At 38.7% G+C, this 6,153-nt stretch overlaps 1 protein-coding gene across 10 annotated transcripts in view; it reads left to right on the top strand.

Annotated features, from left to right (window-relative positions):
- Positions 1-6,153, top strand: part of rbm47 (RNA binding motif protein 47) — a 125,810-nt gene that overhangs the window by 69,514 nt on the left and 50,143 nt on the right. The gene's annotated exons all lie outside the window — the stretch shown is intronic.

The following is a 6,153-nucleotide window of genomic DNA, read 5'->3' on the forward strand; positions in this document are numbered from 1 at the left end:
GATTTCAATCATTTGAAATCGCATAAAGGGAAGAAGATTAAGAGCTATTCAGTAGGATTTAAGGTCCAAGCTATTGAATATGCTAAAAAGAACAGTAAGCAGCTATGTTTTATTAATATACCGTAGCTGCGTGTGTCAAATATGAGTCATTAAATGACTCCCGCCTCCTGGTGGTAGAGGGCGCTAGTGATCCTTCTTGCGACTACTCGGCTGCAGAAGAAGTGACAACAAGTAGCAAGAGTGAGCAGCGATCCTTTATTTTTTTCCTCTCGCTTGCACTTTTAACATGGAGGATTACATATCTCAAATAAAACAGTTTTCTAAACTGGACTTTCAATGGAAGCAGGAGGTAATAAAGGAAGATCTCCATCGAGACAGAGAGACTTTTAAAACTGAAGAAAGATAAGGAAGACTTCTATAAACAAGTTATCGATGCTTTTGATCAGAAGGAGCTGCGCATGGACTTCATTTATAAGTAAAGGTAAGACCATAATAAAGTTTTTTTTATTAAATGTGCTTTTCATGATGGTATCATTACATCACACTCAAATGTATAAGCGCAGGCCTAAATTTACCGCATGCCTTTGGTAAACACCGGGAGGCGGGAGTCATTTAATGACTCATATTTGACACACGCAGCTACAGTATATTAATAAAACATAGCTGCTTACTGTTCTTTTTAGCATATTCAATAGCTTTGAGCTTAAATCCTACTGAATAGCTCTTAATCTTCTTCCCTTTATGTGATTTCAAATGATTGAAATCAGCCTCCTCCACTTTGAAAATGATGACAGGTGAAGTGTCACTCGTGACGTGGCGAGTTTGACCCGGAGGAAATTCTAGACATGCGCTAATAAAAAATAATATTTTGCGAACCGAGTTTGACCCGGCGTTAATTCTGAGCCGGCGGTAATGCTAAGCATGCGCTAATTATTTTGCAAAACGAGTTTGAACCGGCAGTAATTCTAGGCAGGCGCATACTATATACCCGGCGACAATTCAAGGAAATACGGTATGTGCTTTGTTATGAAGGATTTTCTTCCCACTCCAGACTGGGCTCCTAAGATTGTATTTGTTTTACTCATCCTTCCCCAGCATTTGAGCTTTTTCCCATCTTTTACGTGGCGACCCATCAGCGTTCCTGTTCTGTAACCCTGTACACCAGGGGTAGGGAACCTATGGCTCTGGAGCCAGATGTGGCTCTTTTGATGACCGCATCTGGCTCTCGGATAAATCTGAGCTGCCATTGGTCAGCACGATAAATAATGAATAATTCCACTTGTAATCAAAAATAACGTTCAAAACATAAAACATTCTCATGCATTTTTATGTTCAAGAAGTTGCGTTAATGGTAAGAAGTAATTTATTTATTATTGGTTAGTGTGGGGCCTGCCCTCCTGGGGGTTCTTCAGACCACCAACCACCGACATGAGAGCCTGTTCCAGGGTTACAATATTTTTTTATTTTTCAATAAGTCTCTTAGTTGCTTTCCAGCAATCGTCTTTTTCTCTTTCGTTCTTGCTCTCTCCCGGCTGCTGCTTATAAACAGAGCAACAGGTGATTAGATAACAAGGCCCAGCTGGGCCATCTACGCACCTGTCGCTGATTTCGAGGCAACACCCTGCTTCGCTGCAGGCCCGCAGGCCACGCCCCCTCCACAGTTAGCTTCAGAATAACAATGTTATTCCAAAGAATAAGAGACCTATTATACTCTAGAAATGTTGGTCTTACTTGAAAATGCACGCATTGAGTTGTGTTCAGTGTTGAAAAAAATATTATATGGCTCTTACGGAAATACATTTTAAAAATATTTGGCTTCTTGGCTCTCTCTGCCAAAAAGGTTCCCGACCCCTGCTATACACTGTTTGTTTGTCTCATCTAGAACAGCTTTGTGCTTAAAGCAAAATTTTGTTGACCTGCCTACCGACTAGCGACCTACCTTTCTATCCGCTATTTGACTGGTAATCACATGCTTTATTCAAAAGTATAAATAACGACAAATGAAGATCAGATATTATTAACCGCAACAAAAAAAGTGTTTGTTCTATTATCAACAAAGAAATTGTCTTTATTTTTATGTTATCATGCCATGATTTTACCAGTCAGGCCCACTTGGGAATAGATTTGAACTTCATGCGGCCCCTGGTCTCGAATAAGAGTTACAGGATCATACTTTGGTGGTCGTTAAAGTTCTGCTGTGTCCAGGCACGTATTTACTGACTTTATAAACAGTACAAAATGACAAAAATATCGATGTAATCATTGTGGTATCGACTAAATACGACCCCTGAACTTGGTATCGTTACAGTCGATGTTTGCACATTAAAACAACACTGAGAACTTGCAGAATTAGTTCCTGGCGTTCAGCAATTCAAATCTAAAGTTGAAACAACATGATTTTTGAGGACGTTCTGTCAATGTTGGCTTCTGACGTTGAATTTTGGTCATTTCCCAACCAATATTCCACCACACAAATTCAACAGAGAGGATTTTTACAGAGAGAAGGGAATTATAATTTAAGAGGAGAACTACTTTTCAAGATCCCAAAATATTGTAGAACAACGCAGAAAGGAATGAGTATAACAATAGCAGGGGTTGAAATATGGAACTTTTTAAAGGATGAAATAAAACACAGCACCAACATAAAGCAGTTTAAAAAGCTTTTAAATCATTTATTAGTAGTAGTGAAGTGAATTATATTTATATAGCGCTTTTTCTCTAGTGACTCAAAGCGCTTTACATAGTGAAACCCAATATCTAAGTTACATTCAAACCAGTGTGGGTGGCACTGGGAGCAGGTGGGTAAAGTGTCTTGCTCAAGGACACAACGTCAATGACTAGGATGGCGGAAGCGGGAATCGAACCTGCAACCCTCAAGTTGCTGGCACGGCCGCTCTACCAACCGAGCTAAACCGTAAATATAAGAAAGAAGAGCAAACATTGTTTTAGAAAGACAATAATATATAATATGTATATAAATACAATTTATGATTTCATAATTATACATATAGGTTATATTAAAATGTATATATTAGCACTTTATATGGAATTTAAATAAATTGTGTATATATAATATATATATAAGTGTACAAATGTATATGTTTGATGGAAATGTTAAACTGTGAATATGAGACGTGTGCTACATATATGTTGCTTATATCCATCCATCCATTTTCTACCGCTTATTCCCTTTCGGGGTCGCGGGGGGCGCTGGCGCCTATCTCAGCTACAATCGGGCGGAAGGCGGGGTACACCCTGGACAAGTCGCCACCTCATCGCAGGGCTTGTTTAAAAAAAAAAAAAGTAATATAAGTGAAGCATGTTTTAGATTTTGTATATTTTGAACTTTGTTCTTGTTGTGATGGTGTAGGTTTATATAAGCGTTGCTTCAACCTACACCCTTTCCGCTCAATCATTGCTCAAATTAGTGTTTTTTTGTTTTTTTTTCTTTTGTTGTTGTTCTTTGTTTTATGTGAAGATTGCCGAAATAAATTTAAAATAAAATAAAATAAAAAATACAACAAAAACGTTGAAACAACATGCTTTTAGACTACATTTATTCAACAAATGAAGATCAAATATTAACTGCAACATGTAAATGTAAAACCCCCCCAAAAAAGTGTTCTATTTTTAAACTAAGAAATTGTCTTTATATTTAAGTTATCATGCCATCATTTTACCAGTCGGGTGACATTGTTCAGCGTTAAGTCGACGTCCTGGCCTCGCACGGGCAAGCTGATTAGCTGGAGGAATGTGTTTGGAAGCCAAAGCGCCTTATCTTTGTACAAGAGGACGATTGTTTCTGTCCGGAGGGCCAAACTTTATGCCAAACATTACATTTTTTACTAACGTGTAAATCTCTCGCTTGTTTGTTCCACTTTTGAAAGAGATCGCACTTAAACGGTCGCTGTTGAAATTCAGTGTTTTCATGATCCCTTTGACGGTCTTGCCTTTGTCCCGCCCCCAGCTAGATGAGCCCCGCCCTATGTACACGCCCACCACCACAAAAACACGGCCAAGCGATACAAAGAAGATAGATTTTTTTTCCCCGTATATAAGCCGCAGATATATATGTTTTGAAATGAGTTATTTGCACAGAAATATTTTGTAAATGTTTATTTGCATACCTTAATGGGTTTGCAACACAGCAGTAAAACGGCTGATCAAACAAAACATAAGTCATGGTCATGCTAGCTCTACAATCTGCTAAACAGACTATTGCGATATACAAACCCCGTTTCCATATGAGTTGGGAAATGGTGTTAGATGTAAATATAAACAGAATACAATGATTTGCAAATCCTTTTCAAGCCATATTCAGTTGAATATGCTACAAAGACAACATATTTGATGTTCAAACTCATACAAAAAAAAAAAATTTCAAATAGTGAAGTGAATTATATTTATATAGCGCTTTTCTCTAGTGACTCAAAGCACTTTACATAGTGAAACCCAATATCTAAGTTACATTTAAACCAGTGTGGGTGGCACTGGGAGCAGGTGGGTAAAGTGTCTTGCCCAAGGACACAACGGCAGTGACTAGGATGGCGGAAGCGAGAATCGAACCTGAAACCCTCAAATTGCTGGCACGGCCACTCTACCAACCGAGCTATACTTAAGAGTTTGATGCCTGCAACACGTGACAAAGAAGTTAGAAAGGTGGCAATAAATACTGATAAAGTTGAGGAATGCTCATCAAACACTTATTTAGAACACCCCACAGGTGTGCAGGCTAATTGGGAACAGGTGGGTGCCATGATTGGATATAAAAGCAGCTTCCCTGAAATGCTAAGTAATTCACAAACAAGAATGGGGTGAGGGTCCCCACTTTGTAAGCAAATTTTCGAAAAGTTTAAAAACAACATTTCTTAACGAGCTATTGCAAGGAATTTAGCGATTTTACCATCTACGGTCCGTAAAATCACCAAAAAGTTCAGAGAATCTGGAGAAATCACTGCACGTAAGCAATGATATTACGGAATTTTGATCCCTCAGGCGGTACTGCGTAAAAACCGACATCAATGTGTAAAAGATATCACCACGTGGGCTCAGGAACATTTCATAAAACCACTGTCAGTAACTACAGTTGGTCGCTACATCTGTAAGTGCAAGTTAAAACCCTACAATGCAAAGCCAAACCCATTTATCAACAACACCCAGAAACGCCGCCGGCTTGGCTGGGCCCGAGCTCACCTAAGATGGACTGATGCAAAGTGGAAAGGTGTTCTGTGGTCTGACAAGTCCACATTTCAAATTATATTTGGAAACAGAGGACGTGGTGTCCTCCGGAACAAAGAGGAAAATAACCATTTGGATTGTTATAGGCGCAAAGTGTAAAAGCCAGCATGTGTGATGGTATGGGGGTGCATTAGTGCCCAAGGCATGGGTAACTTACACATCTGTGAAGGCACCATTAATGCCGAAAGGTACATACAGCTTTTGGAGTAACATATGTTGTTATCATGGACGCCCCTGTTTATTTCAGCAAGATAAGTGTTACAACTGCGTGGCTTCGTAAAAAAAAGAGTGCGGGTACTTTCCTGTCTCCCATGGAAAATGTGTGGTGCATTATGAAGCGTAAAATAGGACAGTGGAGACCCCGGACTGTTGAAGGACTGAAGCTCTACATAAAACAAGAATGGGAAAGAATTCCACTTTCAAAGCTTCAACAATTAGTTTCCTCAGTTCCCAAATGTTTATTGAGTGTTGTTAAAAGAAAAGGTGATGTAACACAGTGGTGAACATGCCCTTTCCCAACTACTTTGGCACGTGTTGCAGCCATGAAATTCTAAGTTAATGATTATATGCAAAAAAAAATTAAGTTTGAGTTTGAACATGAAATATGTTGTCTTTGTAGCATATTCAACTGAATATGGCTTGAAAAGGATTTGCAAATCATTGTATTCTGTTTATATTTACATCTAACACCATTTCACAACTCATATGGAAACGGGGTTTGTACATGTTGTTATCGTTTTATCGATCTGCCGTAGTAAAAAGCAGGCTTTGAATAGAATAGAATAGAGTTTTATTGTCATTATTGATACACATATTAAATTGTTGTACAGAATGTTTGATCATTCCTCTTTTACGTTGCTGCTAAAATGTGAATGTAATGTTAGCGCTTTAGCTCTCGCAGCTATGCTACTGTTG

This window comes from Nerophis ophidion, linkage group LG01 (genome assembly GCF_033978795.1).
Source record: "Nerophis ophidion isolate RoL-2023_Sa linkage group LG01, RoL_Noph_v1.0, whole genome shotgun sequence".
In the NCBI taxonomy this organism is placed as follows: domain Eukaryota; kingdom Metazoa; phylum Chordata; class Actinopteri; order Syngnathiformes; family Syngnathidae; genus Nerophis; species Nerophis ophidion.